The 24,884-nt window shown below is 36.1% G+C and overlaps 1 protein-coding gene across 1 annotated transcript in view; it reads left to right on the plus strand.

Annotated features, from left to right (window-relative positions):
* Positions 1–24,884, plus strand: part of C2CD6 (C2 calcium dependent domain containing 6) — a 175,524-nt gene that overhangs the window by 142,079 nt on the left and 8,561 nt on the right. The window lies entirely within an intron of this gene.

Genomic DNA, 24,884 nt, shown 5'->3' on the forward strand with positions numbered 1-24,884 from the left:
CACACACATGCACACACACATACACACAGAATATTACTTGGTGATCAAAAAGAATGAAATCTTGCCATTTACAACAACATGGATGGAACTAGAATGTATCGTGCTAAGTGAACTGTTAGAGAAAGACCAATACCAAATGATTACAATCATATGTGGAATTTAAGGACCAAAATAGATGAAAATGTGAAGGGAAAAAAAAAGGCAAACCAGGAAACAGACTCTTAACTGTAGAGAACAGGTGAGGATTACTGGAGCGGAGGTGGGTGCGAGTCTAGGTTAAATGGGTGATGGGTTAAGGAAGGCACTAATAGTGATGAGCACTGGGTGTCATATGTAAGTAATGAATCATTAAATTTTACACTTGAAACTAATACTACCGTGTATGTTTACTAACTGGAATTTAAATAAAAACTTGAAAAAAAAGCATAAGTTAGTTTTGCTTTTATAAAAATAAATAAATGAAATGCAGTATACTTAGAGTTGATTCACTCTTGTTGAATTCCTTGATTTATTATTATTTGTAAAAAATTTAGAGGATTTGCCTAGCTCCATTACTTTGGAACTACTTTCATTGATACCTCTCACTCCCTTATATAAATGTATATATTTATGCACATTTATCTCAGCCTAGGACTACCAATAATTAAAGACTATAATTGTTCCATTCTATACTTTATAAATTATTTTAGTTTATTTCATGAGATTCCTCCTAGGGTCATGAATTATTGAGGAAATACAGAATTATTAATGAAAAGTATCTAGGATGTAGATTGTTTACACAGCTTTATAGATTTGGGTATGTATAGTAAATGTATAATGGAAGATTACCCAAATGACTCCTAGAGGATATGCTAAAATGAGATTCCAAGAAGGATGAGTAAAAGCAATCTTTTAAATATCCAGTCAAACACAACTTTGAATAACGTGCATAAAATTTAATACCCACAAAAAACATTCAGAACCACGTAGAGTGCAATGATGAGGTTTTGTTTGTTCGTAATTTAGTTTTTATTTTTTGAACTAGCATTAGGAACCAGAAAAATAGGAGTACTCCATACAAATATTTACTGTCATCTGACTAAAAGACATAAAAATATAGACCATTGTGACATTTAATTTTAATAACTTAATGCATGCATTTTAACAATACTATTGAAAATAGTAATTTGACTTATTAGGTGACAGACCCAAGGTTACAGTACATCAGGAGTCAGAGCAAAGGGAGTAGTAGTAACAAAAACAACAAAAGTTGCATTCTTTTTGTGCTTATTATGTTCCAGACCAGTGTTAGATGCTTTAGCCCTTAAAATCACATGCCTTATGGCAGGGGATCTTTATCTTTTGACAGATGGAGGAAATTGAGACAGAGAGAGCCAAAATAACTTGTCCAAAGTTAGATGGTTATTTACAGAGACTGTTTGAGTCCAAGCAGTCTGGTCCCAGAACCTGTGCTCTTAATTGCTATGCTGCACCATCATTAGTTAGAGACATGCCTATAGATCGTGTTTGTCAAATGCCACGAGTGCTAACTTATTTATATAATCTTTTTCTTAATTCTTTTTCAGATAGGTTAATGCAAGATAAGTTCCATGGACAAAAAAATTCAAATAAAAAGGGCAAATCAGTAAGTAGATTGATAGATCATTTAAAAATCATTAATATTTTACATTGTTTTGAATTAATATTTACTGATATTATTCTGTCATCAAGCAAGCATATGCATTATTATGAATCTGTTATAAATACAATTTATTATATATTTATCCTATATATTTATCATATAAAAATCTATAAATTATTATAAAGCACTATAAACAACATTAACTTTAGCAGGCTACACTTCTGAATTCTTTACTTCTGCTTCCCCCCATATATCTATTGCTTAATGGGCAACTCACAATAGCACTAGGGAAGCATAGACCACCTCTGCCCATCTGTTTTGATATGAATAGTTTTAAAGAAACCATTCTCATCTCTTTTGTCCATTAATACTTGAAATTAATTATAATGGATTCCTCTTCTGCGTCTTGAAAATAGCAGTAAGTATTGCAGAAATGGAACAGGGGTGTGTGACTTAGGACAACCAGGCAAGAAAGAAATACTGACATGGAAGGTGAGAAGAGAAATAAAATTTTGGTCTACTTCCTATTTTATATTCAGTAGGTAAGAATCATCTCTCACAAGGGGAAAAAATCAAAGTGCTTTTCCTTGTAATTTTTAATGACTAACTGACTCCATAATCCAAGACATTGGAACCCCCTACTAATATTTTTTGTAGATAGTAGGATTTGGTATATGAATATCTTGAACTTAAAAGACCTTATAGTGAGGTAGCAGAAAGACTCATTTGGAGTAAACCATTATATATACAGTAACATAATTGTTCTAAGTGAGATAAGTTTACAAAGTACAGCAGGCATAGGCAAAGTAGCATTGACAGTTAAAGATGATTTGACAACTAGCTTCAGATTGAGCCTGACTACATATTAGCTATGGCACTTTAGGTGATTTAGCATATTACCACCAAAGCAATATCCTATCTTTTATATGATATTTGACCATAGTCTTTTCTACATTGGAGTAAGGTATTTATCTTACTTATCTTTTTATCTTCTGGCACCTGGCACAGTAGTACAAAGTAGTCACCCAATAGATGTTATATTTTGTCTGCCACATAGATTTTGTCTTTTTGCTGTTACCACTAATAGTTTCTTTCTACCAACTGCTTTGTGACAGCCCCCTAAAAGTATTGGTAGTGTTAGGCAAATGACACTCTATAGTTTTTATTCCCAGATATCCTATACTCCTGATCCCCTCTAGATCACTTGCAGCCAAGGCCAAAGGCGACCTGTGGATGTGAAGAACTGCATGCCACAACTTCCCAAGACTCTAGATTGGAGGCAGTCAAGGCCCATGTGGGGACTGATATATTCAACTCAGCTAAAACCCTGTAATTTCTCTGTTAGAAACACAAACACATACACACAATATTTATATAATTTATATGCAAAAGCTCATCACTGTATAAAAAAAGATAAAGGATAAAGGAAAAAGAATTATCATGGCATTAGGAAGAGGCATGGTGGAGGAGAAAAAACAGCCTTCATTTATACCATTAAAGTAGGAATCAAGATGAGATTATCCTGTAAATCCTAGGGTAAGGACATCCCAGATTATCTTCACAAATCTGTAATCTGGTAATACTACTGTTTAAAGTAAAAAAAAAAAATAGGGGTGCTTGGGTGGCTCAGTTGGTTAAGCATCCGACTTCAGCTCAGGGCATGATCTCATGGTCCATGAGTTTGAGCCTGCGTCAGGCTCTGTGCTGACAGCTTGGACCCTGGAGCCTGCTTCTATTCTGTGTCTCCCTCTCTCTGCCCCTCACTCTGCTTGCACTCTGTTTCTCTCTCTCTCAAAAAATAAATAAACATTAAAAAATATTCTAAAAAATAAAAAAATTAGGGGCGCCTGGGTGGCGCAGTCGGTTAAGTGTCCGACTTCAGCCAGGTCACGATCTCGCGGTCCGGGAGTTCGAGCCCCGCGTCAGGCTCTGGGCTGATGGCTCGGAGCCTGGAGTCTGTTTCCGATTCTGTGTCTCCCTCTCTCTCTGCCCCTCCCCCGTTCATGCTATGTCTCTCTCTGTCCCAAAAATAAATAAACGTTGAAAAAAAAATTAAAAAAAAATAAAATAAAAAAATTAAAAACAAAGTAAAAAAAAGTGTTACTATAAAAGCATTGAGAAATCAAATAGTAGTGCTAAAGGAACCTACAAACATTCAAAAGCTTTATATTAAAATGAAGAGACTTCAGTTTGGACAAGATGGAATAACCCCATTCCTCCTAGATTCTTCCCATCAGAACTAAAAATATATATACCTTTAACAAACAAGCATAAGAAATCTCTGAAACAAAGAAAGAAGGAGGTAGGCTTCCTGGGGATCTGAGGACATGGTGTGAGTTTTCTAAGTTTCCTTATTTGTTCCTAATATATTCTCAACATGATACTGCAGAAGCCTGCAACTAGAAGCTGCCAATAGGCACAGACTAAAGCTCCAAGGAAAGCCTGTTCCCTCTAACCAAGAAACCCAGAAAGGGGTAGGCTAACAGCAGTAAACTGTTTTAGCAATGCCTGCCCTACTCCAGCCAAACTCCAATGAAAAAATTACACTCCTCTCCCAGCACATGGTTTCAGTGGATACAAGTAGGAAGTTGATCTTTTATCTCATACTCCACCCTTACCCCTGGTAAACAGGTGGCACACTGTGGTTTCCCCATTAGGTGGAAGTAGGACTGAGCAGGCAGCTGTTCTATCTCCACCCAGCAGAACAAGACAATACTCCGATATCCCTTGATAGGATAGTGTTGGTGGGGCTAAACTAGAAGCTGATCTTCTCATCCCCTGGCTTGTGAAAGTAACCAATACTCTGATTCTACCACCAGGATGGTATCAGTTGGGTCCAATAGCCAACTGAGCCTCCATCCACACTTAGTAGCAACAAAATTTAATGAGGCTGTGTAATGGAGTCTTGGCTAGCACTAGTTTTTCCCTTGCCCCCTATGTCAGTAGGATCCAGTAGGGAATTGAGCCTCCATCCCCACCTGACATCAATGAGGCAAAACTAAGCAGTGCCAAGACAGGCTACTTGGCACTCTGTTTCTCCTTCCCCAATCCCTGGTGTCAGGGGGCTTAGTGGAGAGATGATATTACACCCACATTGGAGGTAAACACCCTCATTGGAGGTAAAATGTGGTTCAAGTGGCTGCCTTACTTTCATTGAGAAGGTGTTATCAGAGTCAGGAAGGATGCTCAATGTTCATTCTATTTGTCTTCAATAAGACAGTATGAGTCATTGCCCCACGTTTGCTGGGTGGTGTCAGGGATACCTGGTATGAAGCTGAACATGTACATCCACCTGGCTGGCTCCATGCTACATCCCAACAGGGTGACTTCCTGCTAAAATTTTTTCTGGGGGGCACCTGGGTGGCTCAGTCAGTTAAGCATACAACTCTTGATTTCTGCTCAAGTCATGATCTCACAGTTTCATGAGTTTGAGCCCCACATCGGCTCTGTGCTGACAGTGCAGAACTTGCTTGGGATTCTCTCTCTCCCTTTCCTTGCCCCTCCCCTGCTCGATTTCTCTCTCTCTCAAAATAAATAAACTTAAAAATACATTTTTTAAAGAATCCAGGGTCTCATAATATAAGATCCTATGTATCCAGGATATACTTGAACATCATTTTTCATACCAGGAACGAGGAAAATCACAACATAAATGAGAAAAGATAATCAAAAGATGCAAACACCAAGATGAATCATGTTAAAATAACTGACAAGGAGTTTAAGCAATCATCATAAAAATGCTTCACCAAGCAATCAGAAGTTCTCTTGAAACAAAAATTATCAGCACAGACATAGAGGTTGTAGAAAAGATCAATGGAAAGTATAGAACTGAAAAAGGCTAACCAAAATAATAATCTCACTTAAAGGGCTTAATAGTAGATTGGAGATGACAGAGGATAGAAGCAGTGAATTTAAGAAAATACCAACAGAATTTACACAGTCTAAGCAATAGAAAGAAAACAAACTGAAAAAAATTAACAGAGTTTTAGGGACCTCTTGATCAATAGCAAAAGAGTTAACATTCATATTATTGGAGTTCCAGAAGGATTGGAGAGGGGAGAGGGACAGGGAGAGAGGGAGAAGGAGGAAAAAAGGGAGGAGGAAGTGGAGGAGGAGGGGGAGAGGAGAAGAAGAAAAATGAAAGAGCAAGAGTATTTAAAGGAGATAATGTATATATACCACAATTTCTTTATCCATTCATCAGCTGATGGACATTTAGGCTCTTTCCATAATTTGGCTATTGTTGAGAGTGCTGCTATGAACATTGGGGTACAAGTGCCCCTATGCATCAGTACTCCTGTATCCCTTGGATAAATTCCTAGCAGTGCTATTGCTGGGTCATAGGGTAGGTCTATTTTTAATTTTCTGAGGAACCTCCGCACTGCTTTCCAGAGCGGCTGCACCAATTTGCATTCCCACCAACAGTGCAAGAGGGTTCCCGTTTCTCCACATCCTCTCCAGCATCTATAGTCTCCTGATTTGTTCATTTTGGCCACTCTGACTGGTGTGAGGTGATACCTGAGTGTGGTTTTGATTTGTATTTCCCTGATAAGGAGCGATGCTGAACATCTTTTCATGTGCCTGTTGGCCATCTGGATGTCTTCTTTAGAGAAGTGTCTATTCATGTTTTCTGCCCATTTCTTCACTGGGAACTGGAGAGTGTAATGCTAAGTGAAATAAGCCATACAGAGAAAGACAGATACCATATGGTTTCACTCTTATGTGGATCCTGAGAAACTTAACAGGAACCCATGGGGGAGGGGAAGGAAAAAAAAAAAAAAAGAGGTTAGAGTGGGAGAGAGCCAAAGCATAAGAGACTGTTAAAAACTGAGAACAAGGGGCGCCTGGGTGGCGCAGTCGGTTAAGCATCCGACTTCAGCCAGGTCACGATCTCGCGGTCCGGGAGTTCAAGCCCCGCGTCAGGCTCTGGGCTGATGGCTCGGAGCCTGGAGCCTGTTTCCGATTCTGTGTCTCCCTCTCTCTCTGGCCCTCCCCCGTTCATGCTCTGTCTCTCTCTGTCCCAAAAATAAATAAAAAACGTTGAAAAAAAAAATTTAAAAAAAAAATACTGAGAACAAACTGAGGGTTGATGGGGGGTGGGAGGGAGGGGAGGGTGGGTGATGGGTATTGAGGAGGGCACCTTTTGGGATGAGCACTGGGTGTTGTATGGAAACCAATTTGTCAATAAATTTCATATATATATATTAAAAAAAATAAAGGAGATAATGACTGAAAACTTCTCAAATTTGGTGGAAGACATAAACCTAATAGATTCAAGAAGCTGAGCAAGTCTCAAAGAGGATAAATCCTAAGAAATCTACACCAGGTCACATCATCATTGCACATTTGAAAACCTAAAGAAAAAAAAAAACCTTGAAAGCAGTCATAGAGAAACAATGCATTATCTACAGGGGAATATCTATTTGAATGACAGTGATTTTCTCATCTAAAGTTATGGAGATCAGAAGGAGGTGGCACAACATTTTTTCAAGTACTGAAAGAGAAGAACAGGCAATTCTACACCTGGGAAAAATATCCTTCAGAAGTGACAGAGAAATAAAGACATTCTTAGATAAAGGAAAACGAAGAGAACTTGTTGGTAGCAAACAGATCCTTAATGAATGGCTAAAGGAAAGTCTCTAGGAAGGAAGGAAGAAAAGAAAAAGAAATGAAAAAAGAAAAGAAAGAAAATAGAGAAGGCTTGGAACTTCAGAATTAAAAGAACATAAGAGTGGGCAAATATTACAGACTATCCTGCTTCTCATGAGTTTTAAGATGTTATGGTCAAAGCCAAGATTATAACACCATCTACTTGATGCACGTTGTAAGTAGAGGAAATAATTAAGACAATAATATTCTAAAAGTGAAGGGGCCTAAACAGGAGTAAGATTTCTATACTTCACTTGAAGAGGTAAAATATCAATAGCAGTAAATTGTGATGTTATGTAAATATAATACCACGACTAATGAAACTATAAAAAGCAATATACTCAAAAACAGCATAAATAAATGTGGGGTCTAAGAAATATTAATCAACCCACAAAAAAAAAACAATAAAAAAGAGAAACAGAGGAATGAGAAATAGAGGAAACAAACAGAAAACAAATAATAAAATGGCAGACTTAAACCCAAATATGTCAGTAATTACTTCAAATATAAGTGGTCTAAATACACTATTTAAAAGAGTTGGCAGTGGGGCGCCTGGGTGGCGCAGTCAGTTAAGCGTCTGACTTCAGCCAGGTCACGATCTTGCGGTCCGTGAGTTCGAGCCCCACGTCAGGTTCTGGACTGATGGCTCAGAGCCTGGAGCCTGTTTCCGATTCTGTGTCTCCCGCTCTCTCTGCCCCTCCCCCGTTCATGCCCTCTCTCTCTCCCAAAAATAAATAAACGTTGAAAAAAAAAAAAAAAGAGTTGGCAGTGTGAATAAAAAATGTGACCCAACATTATGTATTGTATAGGAAATAACATAAAACTTACATATTTGTTTTTAACAAAAGCAAAAGAATGGGAAAAGATATGACATGCAAACATTAATCATAAAAAACAGCAATGGCTATATTAATATTGGATAAACTAGATAGACATTAGAAAATTACTAGAGACAAAAAAGGATGCTATATAAAAATAAAAGTATCAGTCCACCAGGAAGACATAGTAACCCTAAAGTAACAGGGCCTAAAAATATATGAGACAAAATTTGATAAAGCTGAAAGAGGAAATAAAATCCATAGTTAATTGGGTATGTCAACAGCCCAGTCTCAGTAATTTATAATTACTAGACAGAAAAAAATCAGCTAGTAAAAGACCTGAACAAAAAAAGCCAACAAGACCTGGCACTCTGCCCAACAACAGAATACACATTGTTTTCAAGTGCTCATGCAACATTTAGATTTTATGGACCACATCATGGATCATAAAATCAACTTCAGCAAATTTAATATAATTGAAACCATATGAACTTTTATTCTCTGACCACATTGGAATATAGAGGGCTGAAAGAACTTGGGGGCTGATCAAGGAAAAAGATGACCATAACATGGCTTTAGCACACACATGCCTTATTTGAGTGACACTTTAATAGGTTTGAATGTGGGGGGAAGTCCCTCACAGCATGAGACCATCCAGAGGCTATAGAACAGAGGCCACCACTTCCACATAGCATGGAAATTCCTGGGTGACAGGGTTATTGGAGAGGTGGTTACATATCTAGGTCATTTCACTCAGCAGGGAGTCTCAGGGTCAGAGAAGTCTAAAGGGCAGCAGGGACTAGAGGTCTTTATATACCCAGGGCTTATCTTACCTATGGCTAGCATATGTTAGGCACAGTTTCATATGGTATGCAAAGCAGGTGGGCTTTAAATAGCTAATTTGGGTTATTTTTATTACTTTATTATTTTTAAATGTTTATTTTGAGAGAGCACATGCAGGGGGAGGAGGAGGGAGAGAGGAGAGAGAGAATCCCAAGTAGGCTCCATGCTATCAGGGCAGAGAGTGACATGGGGCTTGATCCCATGAACCATGAGATCATGACCTGAGCTGAAATCAAATTTAGATGCTTAACTGACTAAGCGGCCCAGGCACCCCTATTTGGGTTATTTTAAAACAATTGGATGTACACAAATTTTAGTTTGGCGCTGGCAGGCTTTTGAGCTAATGGGTCTCAGCCTGTTTTGAAGAGGTAAACAACCTGGTGGGTGGAAGTATATAGAAGCCATCTTTGGGTCATTTACATAGCATGGAATCAAACTAGAAATCAACAACAGAAAGACAACAGAAAAGCCTCCAAATGCTTATAAATTAAACAACACACTTCTGTATAATCTTCAGGTAAAAGAAGTCTCAAATGGAATAAAAAATACATAGAACTGAGTACAAAGGAAAACATAACATATCAAAACTGATAAGACATAGTTAACACAGCCATTGAGAGGAATGTATAGCACTAGATGCATACACTGGAAGATGAAGACTGTCAAATAAATAATCTAAGCTCTCATCTCAAGAGCTTAGAGAAAGAAGGGCAAACTAAACCCAAAGCAAGGAGGACGAAGGAAATAATAAAGATAAGAGCAAATATTAATGAATTTGAAAACTAGAAAATAATAGAGAAAATCAGTGAAACAAATGAAGGTGACTCTTCAAAATCAACAAAATGAGTAAACCTCTAATAAGAATGGCAAAAATAAAAAGAGAAAAGATGCAAATCACCAACATCAGGAATGAAATAGAGTATATCATTGTAGAATTAAACAGATAATAAGGAAATGCTGCCCAGAAATTTAGGCTCATATATTTGACAACTTAGAAGAAGTGGACCAAGTCCTGGAAAACCACACACTATCCATGTCAATTAAGATGAATTAATCAGCCTGAATAGTCTTACAGCCATTAAAAAAAAAATTGAATTGGTAATTAAAAGCTCCTGGAAAAGAAGTGTCCAGGCACAGATGGTTTCACTGGAGGATTTTACCAAGCAGTCAAGAAAGAATTAACACTAATTTTACCAAAGCTATTTCAAAAAACAGAAGATTAAACAGTACTTCCCAACTAATTTTATGTAGCTATTACCTAAACCAGATAAAGACAAGGAAGGAAGGAAGGAAGGAAGGAAGGCAGGGAGGGAGGAAAAGAGAAAGAAAGAAAGAAAGAAAGAAAGAAAGAAAGAAAGAAAGAAAGAAAGAAAGAAAGAAAGAAAGAAAAGAAAGAAAAAGAAAAGAAAGAAAAAAGAAAGAAAAGAAAAAGAAAATGAAAGAAAAGAAAGAAAGAAAGGAAGGAAGGAAGGAAGAGGAAGGGGGAAGGAAGGAAAGGAGGAAAGGAAGGGAGGAAAGAAAGAAAAGGGAAGGGGGAAGGAAGGAAGGAAGAAAAAAGAAAAGAAAGAAAAGGGCAGGGGGAAGAAAAATGGGATAAAGAAGGAAAGAGGAAAGGAAAGGGAAAAGAAAAAAGAAGAGGGAGGGAAGGAAGGAAGAAAAAACTACAAACAGTATTGCTCATGAATTTAGATGCATAAATCCTCAACAGAATATTAGCACACTTATACAGCAAATATAAAAAAATTATATGCCATGCAACGCTGGTTCCACGTTTGAAAATGAGTCCATGTAATTCATCATATCCAGATGTGCAAGACATGTTCAACATTTGAAAATCAGTCATGTAATTCACCATATCAACAGACTAAAGGAGAAAAATATGATATCAGTTGACACAAAGATTTTTTCACAAAATTCAACATACAATCATGACATAACTCTCAACAAACTATTATAAGGTAACTTTCTCAACTTGATAAAGTGCATCTGCAAAAATCTAGTTTACATTAACTCAATGGTGAATGCCTGAATGCTCTTCTTCAAAGATAAGGAATAAGGCAATGATATATGCTCTTTTTTAATATAGTACTAGAAATTTTATCCATTGTAACAAAAAAGAAAAGGAAATAAAAGTCACATAAATTAGAAAAAAAGAAATAAAACTATATTTTCAGATGGAATGATTGTGTATAAAATAGAGTCTAAAAACAACAACAATAACACAATATGAGAAATAATAAGTGAGATCTGTAAGGTTGGAGGATACAAATTCAAAATGAAAAAATAAGTAGCATTTCTATATACTAACAATGAAAATGTGGAAACAAAAATTTAAAAAACAACATTTACAATAACTCCAAAGAAAATTACATACTTACAAATTGAACAAAACATGTAAACAATCTGTATGATAAAAATTACAAAATGTTGACAGAAAGAATCGAAGGCCTAAATAAATGGTGGAACATACCATGTTCAGGGATTGGAAGACTCAATATGGTAAAGATTCAATAAAGTAAATACTATGTATTTACCCAAATAATCCAAAAATAGTCATTCAAATATCTTATAAGTGTCAAGTAGTATCCCATTGTAGTTTTGATTTGTATTTCCCTGATGATGAGTGATGTTGAGCATCTTTTCATGTGTCTGTTGGCCGTCTGTATGTCGTCTTTGGAAAAATATTTATTCATGTCTTCTACCCATTGTTTTTAATGTTTATATATTTTTGAGGGACAGAGAGAGACGGAGCACAGGTAGGGGAGGAGCAAAGAGGGAGGGAGACACAGAATCAGAAACAGGCTCCAGGCTCTGAGCTTTGAATATACTTTGAATATACTTTTGAATATACTGTGCCATTCCCTTCAAGCCTGTAAGGTACTGTGGAGAGATCTGCAGCTAGCCTTATGGGTCTTCCCTTGTAGGTTAGGAATTTCTTTTTTCTTGCTGCTTTTAGGATTTTTTTCTCTATCATTATATTTTGCAAATTTAACTACAACATGTCTTGGTATTGGCCTGTTTTTGTCGATTTTGATGGAGTTCTCTCTGCCTCCTGGATTTGGATGTCTGTTTGCTACTCCAGATTAGGGAAGTTTTGAGTTATTTCCTCAAATAAGGCTTTTGCTTCCTTTTCTCTCTTATTCTTTTGGTACTCCTATGATACAAATGTTTTAATGTTTGATGGAGTCATTGAGTGCTCTAAGTCTATTCTCATGTTCTATAATTCTTCTCTCTTTTGTTCAGCTTCATTGTTTCACATTATTTTGTCTTCTATATCACCAATTCATTTTTCTGCTGATTCCAGCCTGCTTTTCATTGCCTGAAACCTTTTTCCAATCTCAGTTATTGAATTCTTTATTTCTGATTCTTTCAAAACTTTTATCTCTGTGATAAGGGTCTCCCTGATGTCTTTCATCCTTTTGTCAAGCCCAGTGAGTAACCTTATGATTGGTGCTTTAAATTCTCCATCAATCATGTTAGTTAGTTATGTCTTTTTCACTTGGATCTCTGGCTGTGACCTTATCTTGTTCTTTCATTTGGGATGAATTCCTCTGTCTTGGTTTTGTCTAAGGCTCTGCCTTTTTCTCTGTGTTAGAAATGCCAGTTATATTTTCTGCACCAGAGAGTAATAGCTGTATGAGAAGTGGCCATGTAGTTTCCAGGGCCTGGTGCATCAGGGAGTGTCTCTAATGTGTACTGTGTGCGCTCTGCTGTTGCGTTTTGGCTGCTGTATCCTTTAGGCTGGTCATCTGTGGAGATTCTCCTTGCTTGCAGTGGACAGTGTTTGGTCCTTGCCCAGAATGTGGTGAGTTTAAACTAGGTGTTCTCTGTTCTACTTGTTAAATGAGACCTGATAGTTCTTTCACTAGAACTGAAGCCCTACAGAACTCTTTGTTTGGGAATGTGGTGTGGGTAGGGGTTTTGCTGGTTTCCGGGGTGGGGCTCACTGCACTGGGACTGAGGCAAGCTTGACTGAGAAGGGAAGTTCTGCCAGAGAGCAGAGGTGTAGAACTTGGTGTAAGCAAGTTAGGCAGCCTGTGTCAATGCTGGATTGCTTCTCCCAGGTGACTGTGATTATGCTGAGAGGTGGGGAGGGAAATGGCTCCAGCCAGCTTCTTTGTCCATGGAGAGAGATCCTCCCGCATGCTACCTCTCAGGGGCTGACTCCAAGAAGAGCAAATAATCTCCCCCCTTGTGTGCCCGAGGTGTTCTTCAAATCTTTGCTTCCATGCTGTCTGCCCCCAGGTTATTTGGGCCCTTCTCTCCAGGAGATGGGCAGTGCCCTCAGTGCTCTATCCCAGCCAAGCTGACTGACCTTTAAAACTCTAAGCTTTTTTTTTTTAATTTATTTATTTTTATTTATTTATTTTTTTTATATATATGAAATTTATTGACAAATTGGTTTCCATACAACACCCAGTGCTCATCCCAAAAGGTGCCGCACCTTTTGGGAAAACTCTAAGCTTTAAGCCACGCTGGTGGCAGACTCACAAAAATCAGCCCCTCTCTTTTTCCCAGCCAGTGGCTTTGAGGAAATGTTCTCCTTGTGTGATCCCCTATGTACCATACTCTCTCTCAGCCTTCTCTGCAACTATGGCTCCCTCCCCTCTGCAGGACCCATGATCCATTTCTCCTCTAAACCATGTCTCCACACTTCCTGCCTTCTTCAATGTGGCCTCTTATCTCCCTTTAGTTGTATAGTTTGTTCTGTCAGTCTTCAGGGTGATTTCTGAGGTATTTAGGATGATTTTTAAAAAATTTTATTTTTTAAGTAATTTCGACACCAAACATGGGTCTCCAATTCACAGCCCCAGGATCAAGAGTCACATGAAGACACCCCTAATTAGGATGTTTTGATAGTTATCTAGTTATGTTCACATGACGAGATGAGCCTAGGGTCTTCCTACTCTGCTACCATCTTCTACACCTCTCCTGATTCAATACAATTTCTATCTGAACTCCAGCTCTTTGTAAACATAGACAAGGTCATTCTGAAATATATGTAGAAAGGCGCAGGACTAGCATAGCTAAAGTTATCTTTAAAAAGAAGGTTAAAGTAAGGGGTATCTTTTTAACTGATGCTAAGTCCTACTATAGAGCTACAATAACCACAAATTAAGACAGTGTGCTATTAGAGCTGAGAGAGACACAAATATCAATGAAACAGAATAAATATGCCAGAAATAGACCCACAAAAACATGTCTGATTTTTGACAGTTATGCAAAAGCAATTCAATGGAGGAAAGATAGCCTTTCAACAAGTGGTGTTGGAGCAACTGGACCTCTGTTGGGAAACAAAACCAAACTCTGACCTAAGTCTCATGCCTAAAATAAGAAACAATAATAAAATCAAATACTGGTGAAATGTTGAGAAATTGCTCATGGGAATTAAGCATTTTTACAGCCACACCTGAAAATAGTTTGGCAGTTTGTCAAAAAACTATGCAACTGCCATGAAACCCAAGAATTGCACTCTTGAGGATTTATCCCAGAGAAATTCTTTTATATTCACAGAAAAATATAAACACAAATATTCATAGCAGCCTTATTCATAATAGCCAAAAAGTGAAACAACCCAGATTGTCCTTCAATTAGTGAATGGCTAAATAAACTGTGGTACATCCATACCATGGAATAACAGTAATTAAAAGGAACAAAGTATTGATATATACAACTTGGATGAATCTCCAGAGAATTATTCTGACTGAAAACAGCCAATTCCAAAATGTTATACACTGTATGACTCCGTTTATATAATATTTTTGAAATTACAAAACCATACAAATGAACAGATTAGTGGTTCCTAGGCATTAAATAGGGAGTGGGGGCAGGAAAGAAATGGATGTGACTGACTATAAAAGGACTTTAGGGATTCTTGTGGAAATGTTCTGCATCTTGACTGTATAATGTCAATATCTGGTTATGATATTCTACAGTTTTTTAAGATGTTACTATTGAGAGAAACTAAATAAAGGGTTTGAGTTCTCTCTATTATTTCTTACAACTCATGGGAATCTACAGTATTTCAAAATAAAGAGTTGAATTTTTATAAAGTAAAGAAAAGGAAAACTTACCTTAAATACTGTCCTTAAGGATGGTAGTCAAACCTGTATATACAACAGATAAACTGAACAAGATAAATTCAGTTGGTAAGCCATAAAACAGGTTATGTATGATTAACAGATTTAGAAGTTTGAAAGAATCTATCGCCTAGGGCAATAAGCTTGTAAATTGAAGACATCAGAATTCTAGAACAAATTCATAAAAGTCTAAGGTAATTGCTTCACAAAGTCACAAAATCTTCAGAATTCTGTGGGGAAGTAAACTTTGAAGTTGTTTGAAGTTAAAAGAAGACTTTTTTATGAACCAAGGTAGACAGTATGTTAAAGAAATGCAATATTTTGAGACAAACTTCTGGAGTGCTAATCTGAATTGGAAAGGACTAACAAACATCTCTTTCAACTCATAGCTCATTCAGGTGACAGTCTTTCAATAGTTCCTTCACATTTTTAGATCCCCTTCATAAGTTAAGACTTTCAAGATATAGCTTAGTTTGTTTCTATTTAAACCTTGACAATGACAGGATGCTAAATCATTTCCCCAAAGGTCAGGATGCAAGAAAGGTGGGGAGGAATGGGGAATTTGATTTTACCTACCAATTAAAGGCAGTGTTTGGTGATGGTAAGAGAACTAGTATGATATAGTAAAAAGACCTTGGATTTTACAGGCAAAAATATCTAGGTTCAAATGCAGATTCTTCCACTTTCATGGTCATATAACTTTGGGCAATTTACATCTGAGTTTCAGTTTTGTCATCTGCAAAATGATTGTACTATCATCTATTTCAAAGAATTTTAAAGGGCTTGGAACATAATAGTCACTTACTAAATGGTAAGTATTATCTTTATTCACCTGTACAAGTATACCATAGGATAAATATGAAAAGTAGACTTGTTGGATCAAAATATACGAGTGTTTTGAATTTTGACATAAATCCTGCAAGATTATCCTTTAAACCATATTTACTAATTTGTATTTGCACCCAAAATGTAAGAAAATATTCACTATTCCACACCCTGTTCATTTTAGTTTTTTGTTAGTTGTTCACACAAAAATGATATTCCATTGTTATTTTAATTTACATTTTTCTGATTATTAATGAGTGAACAATTTTCACCTGTTTATTATCCATTTGTATTTCTGTTGACTCAGCCCGTATATGCAAATTGGGTGTGTGTTTATATGTGAGAACGTTTTATATATTTCAAATAACAATGCTTTGTTATCAATACTGTTTGTTATCTATGTTTTTAAACTTCTTTGGAGTCCTTACAGCAATTTTAAATTTTTATATTGTCGAATCTGGCACCTTTTCCTTTGTGGCAGTTAGTTTATAATTTTTCTTAGAAGGTATTTCCCCTTCCCAAGATTGTGTCAGTATTTTCTTAGATGTCTTTCTAGTACAGGTTTTTTATGTTTACATGGGTTTAATTCACTTATACTTTTTTTTCTGGTATGAGGTAAAAATCTACTGATATTTTTGTTGAAATAGATAGGCAGTTATTTCAACACAGCAAGCACCCTCAGAGATATTGCAGGTTTGGTTCCAGACCACCACATAAAGTGAATATCACAGTAAAGCAAGTCAAATGCATTTTTTGGTTTCCCAGTGCATATAAAAGTTATGCCTATATCATACTGTAGTTTATTAAGTGTGTAATAGCATTATGTCTAAAAAATGCACATACCTTAATTTAAAAGTACTTTATTGCTAAAAAATGCTAACCATCATCTGAGCTTTCAGTGTTGTAATAAATGATCACAAATCAGCACAACAAGTAGAATAATAATGAAAAAGCTTGAACCATTGTGTGAATTACCAAAATGTAACACAGAGACACATAATGAGCAAATGCTCTTGGAAAATGGCACTGATACACTTGCTTGACACCAGGTTTCCACAAATCTTCAATTTATTTTAAAAAAGCAATATTTGGGAAGTACAATAAAACAACACATGATAAAATGAAGCATGAGTGTACATATTAGTTGTCCATATAGTTAACATATTTTTGTCTGTCAGTATCCCTTCCTGAGGATATCATCCCTGCCTCAACTCTGATCCTTGGTGTAGTTGACAAACTTGATACTGTCTCTGTGGCTACCAGGATAACCATATAATTTGATATAAGAATATTAAGAGAAATCTTTATTCTTTTATAGCAAGAGCTAGCTGTGATCTAAGAAAGAATGCATTAAAAAAAAAAAAACAACAACAACACAGAGCAAGAAAGATACGAAGAGATAGTGATTTGCTCACTTGAGTCCCTGGAACCAGATCCTCCCTAGTTATATCAGCCAATTTCTTACTTTCTTTTTTCTTTTCTTCTCTCTTTTCTTTCTTTCTTTCTTTTTTTTTTGAGGTATTTTATTGCTAAATAAATATATTTTATATTTTGGGTTATAATCCAATACGATGTTATTTGTGTGTGTGTGTGGGTGTGGGTGTGGGTGGCCATTAGGAACTCTTTCAGTATGTCCTGTGTCCCTTTGACATGCCCCCATCCTTTTGTTTTTTGAGCACTTTCCTACTTTTTGTACTATAAGATGTTCCAGGTGTATCTTGTATATCTCTTGCCCCAGTCCTAGAATCAACCATTTCTACAAGGATCCCTGGTTATTTTTACTGGAGAATGGTACTTGAAACCAGGCTCTGGGAACTGGGTGTGTTTGTTGCTGTTGTGTCTAGGCTTTCTCAGAGGACAGTTAATATATGTATGTATGCAAACCCAAATATTTAGATATATTTATACTTGTTTCTGTATGTATCCAACTCTCTATATATTTTTCTAAGTTTCTACTGATGTCTCTGAACTTACTCCAGTATCACTGAGTTATTCTAACCCACTTTTCTTGCTTGTATCTAAAGTAACTTCTCTCTCCCATAGTGAGAAACCTGCTGTCATCATCCACTATTCATTTATTTATTTATTCAGCCCCAATATAAATGCAAAGCAGTGTCAGAATTACTAAATTATACCATACTCATGAAGAACAAATTTACCTTCTAGTGCACAGTGTTTATGTACAGTTTACTTTGTCTTTAGCCTTAGAGTTTCCACTCAAAACATTATTTTCCAAAGTTACTATGGCCAGTTCCTTTTTTCTCCTACCCCTTTCAGTGTAATTACATTTATAATACAATTAGATTCATTTATCAATGTCTGCATTATTTCTTGACTACTAACATTCTTTTTTTTATTGTTTTGGTTGTAGTTTACGTGCATTAATGTTCATTCTTTGTGAAGTAAAGATCAATGGATTTTGGCAAATGCATAATCATATATTTTAATTATTAAAAAAAAATTTTAAACTATTGTCTATTGAATTTGTCCTATCCCACTTGAGTCAGTTTTGCAAAGACATCCTTATATGCGACTGGCACTTTTCCAGACTGCTTATTATGATCAACTAGCCATATTGTTCTGTACCTTAAATTTTCACGTGTTATCACATTGCTTGTACAACCTGTATATCAAATTCATTACTTTAAATGGCTAAAATATTTTTATCTTAATAGCCAATAGTTTTTATTTAAAGTATAATTAACACACAGTGTTATATTAGTTTCAGATGGACAACATATTGATTCAACAATTCAATACATTATTCAATGCTCATTATGATGTGTGGTCATCATCTATCACCACATAATGCTGCTGTAGTACCTTTAAGTATATTTCCATGCTGCAGCCCCATACGAAATGACTTATGTATTTTACAACTGGAAAATTGTTCCTCTTAATTCCCTTTATCTATTTTGCCCATCCCCCCTACCTGCCTCCCTTCTGACAACCACCCGTTTTTTCTCTGTGTTTAAGAGTCTAGTTTTCTTTTCTCGTTTTGTTTCTCAGATTCCACATGTAAGTGAAATCATATAGTATTTGTCTTTTTCTGTCTGACTTATTTCACTTAGCATGATACCCTCTAGGTCCATCCATATTGTCAAATGGCAAGATCTCATTCTTTTTTTATAATAATAGCCAATACTTTTATCACAAGTTACTGTATTAGTATCCTAATACATTAACTCATTTAATCCTCATAACAATACTGTGGAGTAGATATTTTTACTTTATTATATATGTGGGAAAGGTAAGTCATGGAGCAGCTAACTGATTAGTCTGAGAACATCTAGAAATCAAGTGGTAAGCCTGGGTTTTGAGCTGAGGCAGACTGAGTTTGAAATCTGTGCTGTAAACTAGTAGATTCTATTGTCTCTCATTGTGAGCCTGTACAAAAATTATTTAATCAATTTCCTATGAAAAATGTCCTATGTAACTTTCTCTCTCTCAAAAAAAAAAAAAAAAAAAAAAACCAAAAACGTGAGTACAAGCCCTGCTTCAGGTCAGACTGAGCCCTGCTTCAGGTGAGCACAAGCCTCACTTTGAGTGAGCTCAAGCCCAGCTTCGGGTAAAACATGACCATTGGGTGAGTGCTGCTTCCCTCTCTCTCTCTCCCTCTCACTCTGCCCCTCACTCACTTGCTCACTTGCACTCTCAAAAAAAATTAAAAAGAATGCTCTTTGTAGTTTTTTTATAAGGTTTAAGCTTTTATGTTCTCCTACCCCTCAGCTTTTTTTTTTAATGTTTATTTATTTTTGAAAGAGAAAGAAAGCATGAGTGGGGGAGGGGCAGAGAGAGGGTGGTGGACACAGAATCCGAAGCAGGCTCCAGGCTCTGAACTGTCAGCACAGAGCCTGACCTAGGGCTTGAACCCACCAGCCATGAGATCATGACCTGAGCTGAAGTCAGATGGTTAACCAACTCAGCCACCCAGGCACCCCTCAGCTTTTTTTTTTTTTAATTCAAACTACACCCACATAGTCCCCCCCAAAATCAGTCTGCATAGAACGGTATAAATGAAAAGTAAAAGTCATTCTTCTCTACCTATAAACACACTATTAGTCACACTTCCTCCAGACAACTACTTTTAACATTTTGCTTTGTAATTCTTCCAGTGAGTTTTATTATAACTTATGTAGTTCAAATTATATTATTTATCAGCTAATCAACTTCAGGTAGAATGTGTTGATATCACACCCTGAAAGATGATTTAGAGCATTTATAATATTTCAAGCCTTCCTTCTACAATGTTTCTTCTCAGTTTTATTAGACATTATTTTTTTAATTTTTCTAATGATTATAATGCTCTGATTAATATTTTTTGAAAAATTCTTGTTACTATAGGCATTATTTATCAATTTCCTACTATGAAAGATAAAAAAGTTTTTTTAATGTTTATTTATTGATTTTGAGAGAGAGAGAGTGGGGGAGGGACAGAGAGAGACTGAGAGACAGAGTCCCAAGCAGTCTCCACACTGTCAACACAGAGCCTGATGTGGGGCTTGAACCCACAAACTGTGAGATCATGACCTGAGCTGAAACCAAGTCAGATGCTCAACCAACTGAGCCACCCAGGCGCCCCAATGTAAATATATTTGTTTTAAGTTTCATTTTCTGGGGTGACTGGGTGGCTCAGTCAGTTAAGTGTCTGTTCGGCTCAGGTCATGATCTCATGGTTCAAGAGTTCAAGCCCTGCATCAGGCTCTGTGCTGACAGCTCAGAGCCTGGAGACTGCTTCAGATTCTGTGTTTCCTCGTCCCTCCCCCCACCCCCACTCATGCTCTCTCTCTCAAAAATAAATAAAAACATTAAAAGAAATTTTTTTAAATAGCTTAATTTTCCTGTCCCTTCCATTTTCTTTTTGCTGTTGTTATTCACATATTGTCATTTCTTTGTCAAGGTTTCTAGTACATTCTATTGTTTTGCTCTAGTTAAATCTCCTATGCTTTGTTTATAGAGCATATAGTCTATTTTAAATCTAAGAAAATTAATTTATAATTGTTACAATATTTATGACATTATAATATTAAAATATATATATATGTTATATATAATATATTATTATTATATAAATGTTAATCTCTGCTGAACCAAATAATGGGTATGGTAGATCCATGAAAAGTAAATGTCACATTTCTGCTTCTAGTGAAGATGGAGTTTACAGGGACATGATTTATCTTTCTGCCTTAAACAATAAAAAAAACAGGAAAAAAATATGGAAAGGCAGTTTCAGACAATGGGAAGATGGCAGCATGGGACTGTGATTACTTAGAGAAAAGGACAAAGTGAGCCATACAGTCATACCAGTTTACTACATAGCAGCACAAGGAGACAGAACCAAAACAGAGCTTGGAAGTCTCACTGAGTTGAAGAGATGGATATTGGACTTTGGCAGGCAGAGGCAGAATTTGTGGAGTAGAGTACCAGAGAGGAAGGAAATGTAGAGCAAGAAATCTCCAGATAACTGAAGGAGGTCCCCTTCAGTCATTGAATACTAGACTGAGTACTCATTCACTGACGAGTGAAATACTGGAGGCAAGAAAAAGAACCATTGAAAATGTTAGGTAGAACATTCTAGGAGCTCATATAGCTAGAAATAAACCATTTTCCTATATGCCAAAGAGGAAAGACTCATAACACATGTGACAGAAAATAGAAGGCTATCATCTTAGTAGAGAGACTAAGTCATCCTTACCTTAAAGGCTTTTGGACAATGCCAACACCAATAAAGCTTAAAAGCAAACTTCAAAAGAGTCCAACTGTTTCTATGTATATTAATGTACATCAAAATAAAGTAAAATACTAGATTAAAGAAGAAAGCAAAATCTAGCAACCAAAAATGTAAAATTTCTCAGTCTCAGCATCCAGTAAGAAAATAATAAATACATACAATGGTAAAATGTACGTGTAATTGGAGACTCATAGGAGAAACTTAAAAAATGTATTTGAAGAAATAATGTCTAAAAGTTTTTCAAATTTGATGAAAGGTGTAAACCCACAGACCCAAGAAGCTCAGTGAACCTCAAAGAGAATAGATCTAAAAAAATTCTCAGACATATCATAATCACATTGCTGAGAATCAGTGGTAAAGAGAAAACCTTAAGGGGATGGGAGAGAAAAGCACATTTATTATAGGGGAAGAAATATACAAATAACAACAGACTTCATGTTGGAGACTATGCAAGGCAGAAGGCTATGGAATGTCATTTTTAAAGTAATGGAAGGAAAAACCTCACCAATCTAGAATTCTTTAAAGAGTGATGGCATTTTTCAAAATAGAAGTTAAGAAACCCTTTCAGCAAGCAAAGTCTGAGAGAATTTATTGCAAGAAGACCAACACCACAAGAAATGTTAAAGGAAAGTTACAGCAACAAAATGTTGGAATAAGAAGCTCCAAGTTCTTGTTCCCTTGAAGAACATTGAAAAAGCATTCAGAAGCTATCTGAACAAGCTTCATAGGAGCTCTGGAAAACAAAGTTTATGGAAACCAAACAAATATCCAATGAAGAAAAAGCCATCTTCAAAATATTGGGAAATTTCATGGCATTTTTACTCACTCTTGCTCTATCCCCTATGTTATGGCAGCACTCTTGGTCTTGAGCAGTGTCAGCCCAGTTCCCAGTTAACTTCATTGAACTAGATAGAGCATAGGAAGACCTTTTGTGCAAATCATTGTGTGTGCATGTTTTAACCTTGCTGGGTGGATACATGAAGGCCTGACTAGTTCAGGTCTATCTCATATAACTTGGAATGCAGGCTGGTCAGTTAGGTCCCTGTCAAATGAGTCTGCCTCTATTTTAAGGTACTTTCTCAGAAGATTCTCCCAACAACTTCCAGTTATGTGTAGTTGGCCAGAAACTTGTCACATAGTTACCCTTGTCTTCAAAGGACACTGGAAAATGTAGCTTTTTTTTTTTTTAAGCAGGGGACATTTCTGCCTAAATGCTAAAAAAAAAAATTATGTTTGTGAGATCATATATATTGTGGTAAGGCAATTATTAGTCTTTGTCACAGAGAACAAGAAACAAGTTAGAAGAATAATGTTTGGCAAAGAGATGATAGTGGCTTGTGCTACAGTGGTAGGGTTGATGGTGAGATGTGTTTGGACACTTGATATATTTTGAAGGCAGCAACCACAGGACTTAATACTGGATTAGATATGGATGGAGAAGGAGATAAATTAAAGAGTTATACTTAAGTTACTAGCCTAATAATTCAGTAGATGGTAGCACCATTAACTGAAGTGAGAAAAGACAGAGAAAGGTCAAGGTTTTGTGGGGGTTTTGGAGGGGAGGGAGGGGAGCAGTCTTAGTAATCCAGAATTCTTTTTTTGTATATGCTGTATTTGAGATGCTTATTATACAGCTAAGTGGATATCAATACCTTTTTGATTATCTCAAGATACTATTTAGAATTTTTTTCCAAGGATCACCCTCCCCTCACTTTCCTCAGAAATATCTCTATTTACTCCAGGGTTTGTTCTGTTCATATTAATTCTTCACTTGCATGTATTGATTTTCCTCATATATCTGGTAAACTTTGTTGGCTCATTTTATATTTGTGAATGAAGTAATATGTTAATTGTATAAGTATGCTCTGTGTGACAGGCAGGCTTCCCTGGAGGGTATATGGGGATGGAAGAGGGTAGGCAGGATGGCTGGGGACCCAACAACATTTCCAGAGAACCCATGTGTTTAATCTCCTATATGGAACTTCCTTTTCTTTCTTTTTATACCCTTTCTATTACCTGATGTGGAAATGTAAGTGACAGCAAGCTCTACTCTGCTTCCCCATCAAGGCTCAAAACTCATAGGATCTCCACCTACACAGATGGCACACTTTCTTTAGAAAGATGTTTTTTTTTTTCTTTTCTTGATGTTTTGGGTGAATGACTGGGAAAGACAATGCTTCCAGCAATATATGCTCTGTATTCACTGAGATAGAGAAGATCCAGCTGTTCTGAATACAGCTCTTTAATTAATAACTATGACAATTACACCATCATCTGATTCTCTTTGTATATGCTGACCTTGAATTTATTGCTTCTCAGGCCCACCTGAGTTCTGTTGTTTAAGGCTCTAATTTTCTTGATGGGGATTTTCATTCAATTAATTTCATTTTCTTTCATATTTTCTAAATTTTCTCAACTTTCTAAATCCTTGTGTCTCACCTTATTGATTTCCAGTATTTCCATGAGACTTTTCTTTTTGAAATATTATTTTCTGTTAATTTACTGGAACCTTGGGAGGTAGGAGAGAATAGAACCACATGTTCAGTCCATCATCTTAAAGCTCCTATATTGGTTTGTTTTATTGCCCTTTTCTAGCTTCCTGAGATGAATGCCTAAAGCATGTCTCCCCAGTATAAATGTATTGGAGTTTTTATATTCAGTAGTGTTCCATGTTCATCTAAATAATAATACAGAGTTAAACAGAATAAAAGTTAATAGTTTCCTATTTCCTCTCCTCCAGAGATGTTAGCATTTTATATCCTTTCATACATCCTTTCATGCTTACATTAGGGAGGACTTTTTGTGTCTTTTACAAAAAGGAGATTCTACATATATATATGTACATACACACCCATATACATACATACATACACACACATACATACATAATCACTATTCTTCCATTTCCTTGTCATATTTCATTTATTTTTAATTTTTCTACTAAATTTATTTAAAATAATGAGATTTTAAATGTTAGAATTTAAACTTTTTAAGGGAAATTCAAGCAAAGAAAAAAGCAAAAGAACAGGTGTGGAAAAGTCTGAGATATATTTCAAGAACTCAGAGTTAGACACATTTGTCTGAAAGGGAGAAACCATAATGGGGAATATTGAGAAACTTGTAGAAATAATTTAGTCAATGTGTTAAGGCAATTAAAAATAGCAAAAGTGGTAAGGTGCTGAATATTTAGGAATAAAGTTGTGTTATTAACTGCTTAATATTAACACATAAACCAAAAGTGTTACAGATGGAAACATCATTCATTGAAATGTTATTTTAATTAACTTGGTATATATGAACATTCTGTCTAAAGGAGA

Source organism: Lynx rufus, unplaced genomic scaffold (genome assembly GCF_022079265.1).
Source record: "Lynx rufus isolate CCGP_SWC_20201006 ecotype Redwood Valley unplaced genomic scaffold, mLynRuf1.p SCAF_2, whole genome shotgun sequence".
Classification (NCBI taxonomy): Eukaryota; Metazoa; Chordata; class Mammalia; order Carnivora; family Felidae; genus Lynx; species Lynx rufus.